We start from the raw sequence: 13,735 nt of genomic DNA on the forward strand, positions 1-13,735 counted from the left end.
GCCCAAGAAGCTTGCACACAAGCCCAGTGCTTCTGCTTCAATGCCCTTACAGCCAAGCACCTCAGAAATGCCCTCACGGCCCAGCTCTGCAAAGCCCTCACGGCAAATTCCTCAAGCTGTTCCTGCTCCTCCAAAGTCCTCAGCTCCTCCTCCAAAGTCCTCAGCACTTGTGCATCTCACCTCATTCCAAAGGACAACTGGCAGCCTCAGGAGCCTCTGTAAGTTCTTCAGCTCCTCCGAATTCTTCAACAGGCCCTACCTTGCTGAAGACCAAGGCCACTACTGGACGAGGCTCTAGACCAAGTCCTCACGAGAAGCAGGTTGCCTTTCAAGTACCGTCCGATGAAGATGAAGCTGATGATGAGGAACTTGCCGAAATCATCAGAGATAGACAGCAAAGGGCCGCTAGAGCCAAAGTGAAGTTCCTCTCCCACTAGATCCAAAGTTGATCCTTGAGTACATTGATCTCTGGCACAAGAACCCCAACACTCATATGCCCGACTTCAAGCTGACTCCTGGCCAAAGTCACATGCTGACCGCCTTCATTGGCAAAGAAAAATGGAAGTTTGAGAAGGCCAGGCAGCTGAAGAAAGCTTTCTGAAGAAGAATGTTGTCAAAATAACAACTGATGAACTTGTGGCTGTTCAATCTGAAATCAAAAACCTCAGTGATGAATTTGACGCGTACCGTACTGATTGGCTAGGAGCCAAGGTCAGATTCATCAAGTTGGCTAAAGGATTCACCACCAATGTTGCAGCCCCAATGCAACATGAATCTCCTCGGGCTGAAGCATATGCTCAGTCGACTGAAGAACATGACATCACCGCTGATGAAAATCAGGCTGCTGATGAAAATGAGAGTACCATGGATGATGCATCTATTCTAGCCGCTGATGAAATTGCCAGGGCAACCACTAGTGTTGCACCTGAAGAACAAGCCAGGCCAGCTGAGCCATCAACTGCTGAGCCTGAAAAAACTGAACAAACCAGGCCAATTGCATTAGTTGTGCCTGAGGAAAATGAACCAATTTCCTCTGCTCCTCCTGCACCAACACCAAGTCCAGTTCTTCCTTCTGCATCAGAAGCGAAGAAAACTAAGGTTGCAGAGCGAGCAGCAGTAAAGAAGAGGAAAGCAGCTGCTTCATCACAGTCTTCAGCACTGAAGAAGATGAAGATATTGACAAGCTCTTTTGAGAATCCCATTGATGTTGTTCACTACAAGAAATATGTCAACTTGTGACCACCACAATTGGTCACTGAAAGGTCATGGTTTTTCATTTGCGACCTTTTTGTGACCAAAAATAGAAGGTCAAAAGCTGGCGGTCATAAACTGACTATAGCGACCTTTCTTCTGGAATGGTCGAAGACGTTTATGACCAAAATACGTCTACTGTGGCGTTTTGGTCACTAGCAACCTCCCCAGGCCACGTAGGCATCCAGCGTGGCAATCTGACGTGGCACAAGATTCAGCCCGGTCCAATTCGATTTTCTACATGGGCCTAGCCCAACAATTCGTCCTATTTGTGTTTTTTTCTCATATTAATTTTGGCTAGGTAGATGGGCCAAGCCCAACAATTAAGCCTTCTCATTTTTTGGGTCGTGGCATTTTCCGCTAGAAAGTTTTAGTTTTTTTGTAATATAAAAAAGGTCCACTAGTCAAATGGGTCCCGGATGTCAGGTTCAGGTACGTGGGTCCCAGCTAGCAAGTTCATATTCTTCATATTTCAATTTAACAGTAAATAAATAACCAGTATTTAAATTGGCACAAACAAAACACACACATAATACTCCAAATATTATCAGCCAGATTCAGTACAGAGCTCCTATTGTACAAATAACATATACTTTACAAGCTCTACACATAATAAGCTCTAACATATACAAGCTCTACACGTGATACAGTGCCCTGGTGTTAACCATGTAGCTCTACAAGTGTCTTAAATCTTCTTCAACATGGAGCTCCTTCGGTAGCAAGCACAAACTGGGCACCCGCATCATCACAGGAAGGCAATTTTAGATCATAAAAACGAATGTTCCAAGCACAGTTTAGAGAAAAGAACCAAGTAAATTTGCCCTTAATCATACAAACAAAGTTTAGAGAAAACCAAACATGAACAAGCACTTATTATGCAGGACACATACGTACACATCTCAGGAAAAGCTCGGAAAGAGCAAGGTGTCAGAGCATGATGTTATCGAAAGCATGATTTACAAGTTTGTCTCTGAGACATACGATAGGTGCTTTTCATAGAAGACAGAAAGTAAAACTATTCATGTTTGCCAACCCAGACACTAAACAAGACTCTAACCAAGACCATCCAGAAGTGACCCGAAGAGCGACCCAATATAGTGACTGCTACAGTTCATATTTTGATAGTAAAACTGATGTGTAATCATATAGATAATAAAATACATGGCACAATATCAGTACATCTCCAAACAGCCAATAAATCTCATAGTACCACAAGGACATGCACCTGCAGTACATCCTGCATTGCAGGTTCACATCAATAGCTCATAGCAAGGCTATCAGTTCAACAACACTAATACCACCTCAAGCATCAGCAGTTTAAGAAGAATGAGCACCAAAACAAAAGGGCAGTAGATACCTCTTCAAACTTTTTTTCAAAAATCAGCTCATCCTCTTGACCGCTCCAGATATCGTCCATGTGCATTGCTCAGGAAATTATAAATTCTGGTATAGCACACAAGAAAATATCAGAGTAGAAAAGTGGCATAGAAACTACCAAAAAATTCTCATGCTTATTGTTATTGCAAGAAGGCATCGATCAGATTTTGAAGCTAATAATAATTAACATGTACTTATCACTTGTTGGAGTTGGTTCTGTTCAATTAATCAATAGCAGCGTGAGCATAAGCATTAAATCAGCAGCACAAGTGCACACTTATTCAAGCTAGTAGCAGCCCAGCAGGCTAGCAGCAAAAGCATTCAAACAACTAGAGAAGCACAGTACAGCAGCACAAGCATTCAAAGAGCAGCAAGCCAGCAAGCACCATCCATCAGACCGGTAGCTTAATGGAAGAAAAATCTGAAGAATAAAAGATGTATAGGTTGAGGAAAGATGAGAGGATGCTGGGTTGCTTGTGAAGCTACGACTGCGAGGCTAGCAGGCTAGGGCTGTCACATGTCATATCTTATAAACTTAGGCAAGTGTTCTCTGGTTATCCTTAACATCATGCACTAACTTGGGTAATTAGCATCAAACAATACATATCAGTACAAGGCTAGGCAAGATAATAAAGACTTGGGAAAAGATAGCAGAGTTAAAAAATGGTATGTGCCCTTAAAGAGAGCGCAGTGTCAAGTGCGGCCACATACATAGGCATTAGCCGCACCCACGACCCCTGGACACTCTCACAACCGAAGAGGAGGTGCCTTGCGTATGGTCTCCTTCGAGTCTGTGAGAGAAAGAACGAGGTTAAGGTCAGTACGCGCATCAAGGATGCTGCTGTTCTGGGTCAAGCTAAGTCAAGGGCATAAGAGAATTTAGTCAAAAAATAAAATAACATGTGAACATCTTGCACAAACTATCATCATTTATAAAAAAATACAAAACAAATATGCATAAAGCTGTAGCTCATACTTATACTATATCAGGCAATAGCATTTAGCATATTCCAATATGTACTCAACATATTCCAATAAGACAGAAATGCACACACATGGATTCGCAATTAGACTATGCCTCTCTCTCACCGATCTTGCAGTACTATAATGCAGTACTATATGATATGTTCTGGGTCAAGCTAAGTCAACAGCATACAAACTAATTAGCAGTACTATATATGATGCAGCATACAAACTAATTAGACCAACGACATACAAACTTATTTATAATGCATTACTATATATGCCTCCGAAAAAACTGGTCGCCGATCTTGAACTCGTGTTTCTTTCTGTGGTTGTGTTGGACATGCAACTCAATTTCTGTTTGTTTAAGACTAGCAGACCAACATAGTATCCAATGGAAAAAAGCAAACAGGGAAAACATTTTAGAGCAGCACAGTCACACCACATTTTTTAGTGAATTACAGTGCTCGAATTGCCACTGACATTGGACGCAAGCAGCTGCACAACTAATGCATCAGCAGACAAATAATGAACTAGCATACGCCCTTTTATGCATATTAATGCACATCAAGGAAACATCAATGGCAAAATACCATGACAAAAGCGTAGAAGTCTTTGTGATACTTCTAGAATTATCATACGAAAAGAAGGATTGCGTAATACTCAGAACTCAATCAGCAAACTCAATCAGCAAAACTCTTGTATCGAACACATGTGCATACCCACTTCCTCCCCCTCCTTTGGTTCTCTCATCCTCCCAGCTTGGTACGCCAGCCACTACCCAGTGCCTCTTGAGCACAAGTGCTCCCACAATGCATAGACAGAGTAACGGCATGAACCAAGTGTAGAAATGAATAGAAGGTGAAAGCAGACTGTCTCATCTTAGAGTTACTGAAGCGCAGACAGCGGGTAATTAACTGAAACAAGAGTTACCGAAGCTAGCTTACCAGGCTCTACAAAAGAATGGCTGTGGAGAACACACAAGCAAGTCGAGCGAGCCTGCAATCAATCAGGCAACACATCAATTCTGTGAGTGAGAGAAAACCAAACAGTCGAGTAGTTGACTGAAGCTGACAAACAATCGAATAATGGATGGACTTACACTGTGAGCAGAGCACACATTAGCATCATCATCAATCACGAAGGACAAGGAAAGCCTTCGACTACCTGAAGAGCATCTTCAGGTTTTTAGGAGGATGGCGCGGAAAAGGAAAGCAGGGGGAGGATGGCGCGGAAAAGGAAAGTAGGGGGCTCACTGAGATGATGAGGATGGCACGGAGGCCGCTGCCCTGCTTGGTCCAGGAGAGCAGGTCACGGGCCGAGTTCCTGGAGGCGTCCCGCAGCCACGGCGCGGCCTCGCAGGTCCCCGCATGGAGGCGCTGCAACAGCGGATCCCCGCCGTCGCCGGGTGGCCAGACGCCGTGACGGGACTCACCATGGCTTCGTCGGGGCCGGATCTAGAGCGCAGGGAGGGCGGGGAGGAGGGGAGCAGTTGCGCGAGGGGAACGAGCCGCCGGAGACCCGATGATCCCATTGACGTCGTCGCCGTCCTGATTGCCGGAGGCCCATGGCCGACGTGAAGCACGCACGCGCGCGCCGGCAAGAAAGCCGACTGCGACGCCATGGCCGTGCCTGGACTGGTGGATCTGGGGTGAAGGCTAGGGGAGAGGGTCCGTGGCGGAGATAAGGTCGGCGATGGTGGGTGGGGGTGGCCGGGGACGGGGAGGAAAGGAGGCCGGGGACAGGGAGGAGGTGGCGGCGGCGGCGACGAGACGAGGACAAGGGAGGAGACAGGCGGCGGGGGGGAAGGGAGCGGGAGCGGCAGCGGCGATGGGGATAAGTGAGCTAGGGTTTTCGTGGGTGGATGAGGATGAGAGGGAGGGGGAGAGCGACGAGGGGGGGTGTGTGGGCTGCCGTTGGATCCAGGCGCATCCGACGGTGCTAATCCATGATCCGCGTGAGATGGTTTTGGACCAATCAAAACACAGTACCCCTTTGATGATTTTAAGACCATTTAAATTGGTCATAATCGATTGAAAATAAGATGTTAAAACATGTCTGCTATTTGACGGCCTAGAAAATTTATAAAAACAAATAGAAATCAAAAACTTTGCATTGTGTCACCAAGTGTAACCTACTTTTCAGTAAGAACAAACTTTGAATAATGCAAATATCATAAAAAAAGTGTTCTCAAAAATAAGTTTTCTGTAAGAGAATTATTTTTCGAGTGCCCAAAATGATTTTTTATGAGGAACCTAGCAAATATTTGTTGCAAATTTGGGCCACATCAATTTTATAAAATCTTAGGTCGTTTAATGTTCAGTTGACCAAATGTTGCCTAAGGAAGTTTTCATTTTCTTTGGACGAAAAATTCATTTTCCGTTTTTTCGAGTGCCCAAAATGAGTTTTTTTGTGAAGGTCCTAGCATATATTTGTTGCAAAATTGTACCTAATCAATTTTCTAAAATACTAGGACATATTTAATGCACAATTGACCAAATGGTTGAGTGTAAAAAGTTTTGATCCACCTCTCGTGAAAAAGACAAATGTCCACCGATTTAGGTGGAAGCGGGTCAAATTTGAACTGTAGCTACCACATAGTTTGCTCTTTATTTTTTCCAAAAATAATTTCTAGGTACATAAGTATCTATTTAATCATAGAAACACCAAAAAAATTCCAAGATTCAACCACTAGCTAGGAACGGTCAAGCCGGCCGTTTTGACCGCATTTTGAAACGGGCATAAAAAATTCAAAAAAAATCAAAAAATTGGAAAACCTTCGCATTGCGTCATCATATGTGACCAAGTTACAAGGAAAAATAATAAACTTGCAATACGGCAATTATTTTAAAAAAGTGTCCTCGGAAACGAGCTATCAAGTGTGAAGATTCATGGCTTTCAAGCCAAATGATCAATCTTATGACCACATTCATGACATAGTTTGTTCAAATGATCTCATATTGTGCACAAGGGTGCATATTGGAATGGAAAACAATGTTGCCTAAGGAAGTTTTCATTTTCTTTGGACGAAAAAACAATTTTCCATTTTTTGAGTGCCCAAAAGGAGGGTTTTTTGTGAAGGACCTCCCAAATAATTGTTGCAAAATTGGACCAAATCAATTTTCTAAAATACTAGGACATATTTAATGCACAATTTACAAAATGGTTGGGGTGTAAAAAGTTTTGATCCACCTCTCGTTAAAAAGACAAATTTTCGCCGATTCAGCTGGAAGCGGGTCAAATTTGAACTGCAGCTGCCTCATAGTTTGCTATTTATTTTTTCCAAAAATCATTTCTAGGTACATAAGTGTCTATTTAATCAGAGAAACACCAAAAAAATTCCAAGATTCAACCACTAGCTAGGAACGGTCAAGCCCGCCGTTTTGACCGCATTTTGAAACGGGCATAAAAAATTCAAAAAAAAATCAAAAAATTGGAAAACCTTCGCATTGCATCATCATATGTGACCAAATTACCAGGAAAAATAATTAAGTTGTAATATGGCAATTATTTTTAAAAAGTGTTCTCAGAAACGAGCTATCACGTGTGGAGATCAATGGCTTTCAAGCCAAATGATCAATCTTATGGCCACATTCATGACATAGTTTGTTCAAATGATCTAATATTGTGCACAAGGGTGCATATTGGAATGGCAAACAATGTTTCCTAAGGAAGTTTTCATTTTCTTTGGACGAAAAAACAATTTTCCATTTTTTGAGTGCCTAAAGGAGGTTTTTTTGTGAAGGACCTCCCAAATAATTGTTGCAAAATTGGACCAAATAATTTTTCTAAAATACTAGGACATATTTAATGCACAATTTACAAAATGGTTGGGGTGTAAAGAGTTTTGATCCACCTCTCGTGAAAAAGACAAATTTCCGCCGATTCAGCTGGAAGCGGGTCAAATTATAACTGCAGCTGCCTCATAGTTTGCTATTTATTTTTTCCAAAAATCATTTCTAGGTACATAAGTGTCTATTTAATCATAGAAACACCAAAAGAATTCCAAGATTCAACCACTAGCTAGGAACGGTCATTCCCGCCGTTTTGACCGCATTTTGAAACGGGCATAAAAAATTCAAAAAAAATCAAAAAATTGGAAAACCTTCGCATTGCGTCATCATATGTGACCAAGTTACCAGGAAAAATAACAAACTTGTAATACGACAATTATTTTAAAAAAGTGTTCTCAGAAACGAGCTATCACGTGTGGAGATCAAGGGCTTTCAAGCCAAATGATCAATCTTATGGCCATATTCATGGCATAGTTTGTTCAAATGATCTCATATTGTGCACAAGGGTGCATATTGGAATGGCAAATAATGTTGCCTAAGGAAGTTTTCATTTTCTTTGGACGAAAAAACCATTTTCCATTTTTCGAGTGCCCAAAAGGAGGTTTTTTTGTGAAGGACCTCCCAAATAATCGTTGCAAAATTGGACCAAATCATTTTTTTAAATACTAGGACATATTTAATGCATAATTGACAAAATGGTTGGGGTGTAAAAAGTTTTGATCCACCTCTCGTGAAAAAGACAAATTTTCGCCGATTCAGTTGGAAGCGGGTCAAATTTGAACTACAGCTGCCTCATAGTTTGCTATTTATTTTTTCCAAAAATCATTTCTAGATACATAAGTGTCTATTTAATCAGAGAAACACCAAAAAAAATTCCAAGATTCAACCACTAGCTAGGAACGGTCATTCCCGCCGTTTTGACCGCATTTTGAAACGGGCATAAAAAATTAAAAAAAAATTGGGAAACCTTCGCATTGCGTCATCATATGTGGCCAAGTTCCCAGGAAAAATAACAAACTTGTAATACAACAATTATTTTAAAAAAGTGTTCTCAGAAACGAGCTATCACGTGTGGAGATCAATGGCTTTCAAGCCAAATGATCAATCTTATGGCCACATTCATGGCATAGTTTGTTCAAATGATCTCATATTGTGCACAAGGATGCATATTGGAATGGAAAATAATTTTGCCTAAGGAAGTTTTCATTTTCTTTGGACGAAAAAACCATTCCCTTTTTCGAGTGCCCAAAAGGAGGTTTTTTTGTGAAGGACCTCCAAAATAATTGTTGCAAAATTGGACCAAATCATTTTTATAAAATACTAGGACATATTTAATGCACAATTTACAAAATGGTTGGGTGTAAAAAGTTTTGATCCACCTCTCGTCAAAAAGACAAATTTCCGCCGATTCAGCTGGAAGCGGGTCAAATTTGAACTGCAGCTGCCTCATAGTTTGCTATTTATTTTTTCCAAAAATCATTTCTAGTTACATAAGTACCTATTTAATCATAAATACATGGTTTGGTGGCGATACGTCGAGGTTTGGACGGTGGCCGAGGGCTCCAACTCTAGAGCGCGTAAACTCGCATGCCCGTCGCGTGGTCACCGCGTGACCGTGGCGTTGCCATGTGTTCTGGGCAGCCTAGGCATGTCTAGTGGGTTGGGAACTCCCCAGGTAGGTGCTAGGAAGAAAATTTCAACATAATATTCTCACGAGGAGACCGATCGATGCTCAAACATGAATTAGCAGCCAAGTGTTTGATTAGCGGTACAGGAAATGTACATGGCTAATGGGCGTGTGTTTTGGCTGAGGATGATCAGTTACTAAGAAGACCGTCTTCACAAATTTTCAGCTCAAAAGGAGGAGCCTAGGTGGTACTTGCTTCGCAAAGTACCACACTAGACATAAATACGAATGTTGAAGCTGGGCTCAAAATAATGAATGGATTGAGATGGCATTTGGTGGAGGATGGTTATTTGGGCATAGGAAAGCACTGTAGAAAATGGATACTATTTGGACATGCTAAAGTGGTACTTCCTTCACAAACTGTTGTTTTGAACAGAATAGGAAAATGAATATTTTTGAATTATTTTTGAACTAGGCAAGGAAGATTTTTACATATTTGACTAAGATATGACCCAAAGAATTTATAAGATTTTTTTGGGAATTTTGGGAATGACAAAAATATAGGTTGCTTCACAACCTAGGGCAAAAACTGCCACATGGACATGACACATAGGCAAAACTGATGAGGTGGCGCCTAGTCATAGCAACCCACCACAATTTACAAGGCTATGACCATCTATATTGGTCGTTAACAACTAGAAATAAGGCAGCGGACTAGCGCTGTTTTCTTTATGACCATTTCCTCTAATGAAATTATGACCTTTCTGACCAAAATGGTCATTATGGTTTAGGGTTTAGAGCCCCCCAGATAGCTTTTGACCAATTGGTCTAAAATGGTCATAAATTTATGACCAATTCTTCGAGGGTCACTGACAGAAGGTCATAAGTTGACGTATTCCTTGTAGTGGTTCCTGTCTCCAGTATACCATCAAAGGAACTCGTTCCTTTTGGAGAAGAATATGCGATCCCAAGCGGATCTGATGAAGACGTTCCTTCTGCTGCTTCTTTAGAGAAGTTGGACGAAGAAATTGAAGTGGATGATATCCCTTCAACTCCAGTTGTTTCATCGCCAGTGCCTCAGTTCACAGCTAAAGAGGCAGGCGTTGAAGAATTAAGTGAAGAAGATGAACACGTGGACATTGGGAGAACCACGTCTGTGATGAATGATGACTCTTGGGAAAGTCAGCACCCCAACTCTTCTTTGTTCATGCCACTACAACAAATTCCTTAGTCCCCAACGCACACTGAAGTTCAAATGGGCTCTGACGAACCTCACACCACTACTTCCATTCCTGAAGAAATTCCAGCCACTGGTGCTGATGAAAATGCTGATGAAAAAAAAAGACCCAGGCTGAAACTGAAGCATAAACTAAAATTCCCCAGCCTGTGGTGCCTGAGAATGTGATTCCTGAGCCTCTGATGACTTTGACTAATACTCCTCAGCCCAAGCCGAAGAATCCCTTCTCTAAGAAGCAAAACTTCAAGGCTGATGACTTCTTCCACGAGCATGTATTCTTCATAGACTACAATCCCTATGAATCTACTCGCCTACGAAGGAAGCGTTTCTGGACCGCAAGCCAAGCCAGCTTCTATTCTTCACTGCTTTTTGATAAGGACAAAGTCTTCGACCATGAGCATATTCCTCATGTGGACATGGAATCGCTGCCTTGCTTCACACCAGTTCTCAGCGTTCTTCACGACGCTGGATTGCTCAACTTCTGCACCGATATCTGTGATTGGAACGAAGAGCTAATTCTTCAGTTCTATGCAACGCTGCACATCACATGAAGTGCTGAAGATGTGAACTCTTGGGTGTTGGACTGGATGACAGAAAACACTCACTTCAAAGCACTGGCCTCTAAATTGCTTCATGCCCTGCCTGTCAGTCCTCCCCTTGAAGGTGCTCATTGTATATATCATGAACCTGAACTCACTGATCACTATATGCAAGTGTTGATGAAGCCCAGTCAAGCCCCAAGGACCAAATTCCTCGTGAAGGAATTGCTATATGTGCCACGGACTGTCTATCGCATTCTGACCAAGACATTGAGTCCAATCAAGGGCCACGACTCAAATGAAGAGGAGGTCGTTGGCATCATGAAGAATTTGTTGTTCAACATCATTCATGGCGTTCCTGTCAACTACCATGATTTCTTCCTGAGGACTCTGGCCAATGTTGCATTGTCCCCTTCTGAATTGAAGCCTTACGCTCCCTGGATTATGAGATTCCTCAGATCAAGGTCTTCAATCAATTACAAGGTTGAAACACTCAACCATGGCAGCTACTTGTCCCCCATTGAAGTCCTCAAGCGGACATTTTCCTCAGCTGATGAAAAGGGAAGGCTACTGCTGTTATTGATGAAGGCATTCGTCCATTGGTTGGTCAGTTCCGCAAAGCTGCATCTTACTCCACCAATGATGACTCTGCCACTCATGACTCTGCCGCCAATGCCACCAAGAAAAATCCTCAAGGCACAACTCCAAGGGTGATGACTGATCGTGAGCTTCTCCTCAGTCTTCACCAGAAGGCCGATCACAACCACAAATGGGTTAAGTGTCAGTTTGATTCAATTCTTCAGAACATGACTGCTACGCACAATTCAGTGAAGAAGAACCACTACTACATCCATGAAGTATTCAATCGCACTTGGGTTGTTCTGTCTCATCTTTATGGTGAAGAAGATCTCAAGCAGATGGGCTTCAAGCAGGACTTTGACTGGTCTCAGCCACCGTCGAAGAAATTCAAAGTTCCTTCTTTGGTAGCCAGCTCATATTCTTCATCACGCGAGACTGATGAGCATGAAGATTTGGACGACACTACGGCATGCCCTACTTCAACAACAGACCCCTACAACGCTAGCGTTCCTCCATCGTCTTCGTGATATTCTTCAGGGGCGTTAATCCTCATTTTTCGTCTCTTTTGGTCATTCGATGACATAGGGGAAGAAACTTGAGTTAGTCTTCAAGCGGGTCTCTATATATGGGCATTTTTTTCTAAGTTACAACTCTCGTTCTTCTGAAGACTTTATTGGATCGAGCTGTAAACTTAAACCCGATGGTGGTCTGATACTTTTGCTATGTTCTTCTGCATGCTATTTCATCATATATGTTAATTCACGCATGTTGAATTACATCAGTCATCATATTTCATCATGCATTTCAAATTCTTCATATCATATGTTAAATGCGTGTATGAACTACAAGATATAGGGGGAGATCTCCATGATTCTACTCTTCAAATGTGCATTACTTCAAAAGCAAATTCCTCACTATGCACATCTTCAGGGGGAGTTCTTCTATATCTTGCAATAAAATTTCTCAATATGAGTATTTACACTTCATATGTTTATCCCCGTTGAAAACTTAACCGATATTGTCATCAATCACCAAAAAGGTGGAGATTATAAGTGCATCTAGTGCCCCTTACTGATTTTGGTGTATTGAAGACTTATAGGTTAATGGACTAATGCGTTTGTGAGTGTACACAGGTCTATAAGTCTTTGAGGAGTTTGATATTTACAGAGAAAGTCTACCCCTAAAAATGAATGTCTTCAACTGAAGACTTTGGATTTCTGAAGACTTTGAAAGTGAAGAAATTGGTGTGATCATGCAGACCTGGATTTCATGCGAGGAACATGAAGCGTGAAGACTTTTGTTTTCATAGTTTCTTTTTCTCTTTCTTGAGTCATAGGAAACACCGTACTGTTAAAAGGGGTCGAGGAAAAACTAAGGAAAAGTTTCCAAGTGATGCTCATCTCAAAATCCTACACCTACCAATCCTTTCGAGTGAAGCCATTGGAAATCTCATGCAGTTCAGTCAATTTCTTCAGTGACAGAGACGAAGTTCTTCTGGTATCTGAGGAATTTGTTCTGACTGAGGAGTTAGGAATTCGCCAGTGCGGATTGCCTACAAGTGAGGATCATGATAGCCCTGAGGAATTTGATAGTCAAATTTCCGCCTGTTGATGTGCTATGCGCCAGCTGTCCCAAAATATCTACCCACCTAACGGTCATATCATTGAAGGGCATTTATGTCTTATCATGTCGGGCTGCTCTCTAGGCTATAAATAGCCGCCCCCTACAACCACTAGCTGGTTGGCTGCTCCGAGAGAAACTGACACTTGTCATTGAGAGCATCCCATCCTCCGAGGACTTTGAGCGAAAATCATCAAGTGAGGAAAATCCAAACCCAAACACCTACAAACCCAAAGTAACTGAGCATCACTGAAGAAATTGTTCCTGTGTGGATCTGACGCTTGTTACCTTTGAAGACTGTGCATCTTCCAGACGGTTAGACGTCATGGTCTAGAGCATCCAAGAGGAAATTTTGGATCACCGTGTGACCAAGTTTGTGAAGGTTTGGAAGTCACCTGGAGACTTACCACGAGTGATTGGACGAGGTCTGTGTGACCTTAGCTCAAGGATAATACGATGAGGACTGTGTGTCCGGGACTGTGTGCCCTCAGGTTTAAATGCCTAGCCGCTCCAACCAGATGTATAACTGTCACTGCAGATGGAACTGGTCTACCAAATCACTGTCTTCACCAAGCCTACTGGTTCTATTTTCTCAACCCTTCCATTTCCTCTTTACTATGTTGTGTGCTTGTTCATATCTGTTTGAGAACTTTGACTGAAGACTTTCTCAATTTCCTCAGTCCAATTTCTTCAGTCTGTTTGTCTTCATCATGTTTATCATGTGCTTACGTTTTCTGTACTCTGTGTT

General features: G+C 42.1%; 1 long non-coding RNA gene across 2 annotated transcripts; it reads right to left on the reverse strand.

Moving 5' to 3' along the window:
• Positions 1 to 1,769: 1,769 nt before the first annotated feature.
• Positions 1,770 to 5,247, reverse strand: LOC125547685 (uncharacterized). 2 transcript variants are annotated; one of them, XR_007300728.2, is made up of 5 exons: positions 4,848 to 5,247; positions 4,694 to 4,758; positions 4,539 to 4,590; positions 3,340 to 3,419; positions 1,770 to 2,694 (listed from the first exon to the last, which is right to left on the reverse strand). It is a non-coding gene; the product is annotated as an uncharacterized LOC125547685 (long non-coding RNA). The 2 variants fall into 2 exon arrangements; XR_007300727.2 differs by having other exon boundaries at positions 4,314 to 4,590.
• Positions 5,248 to 13,735: the final 8,488 nt, after the last annotated feature.

This window comes from Triticum urartu, chromosome 3A (assembly GCF_056163025.1).
Source record: "Triticum urartu cultivar PI428250 chromosome 3A, HENAU_Tu73, whole genome shotgun sequence".
NCBI lineage: Eukaryota > Viridiplantae > Streptophyta > Magnoliopsida > Poales > Poaceae > Triticum > Triticum urartu.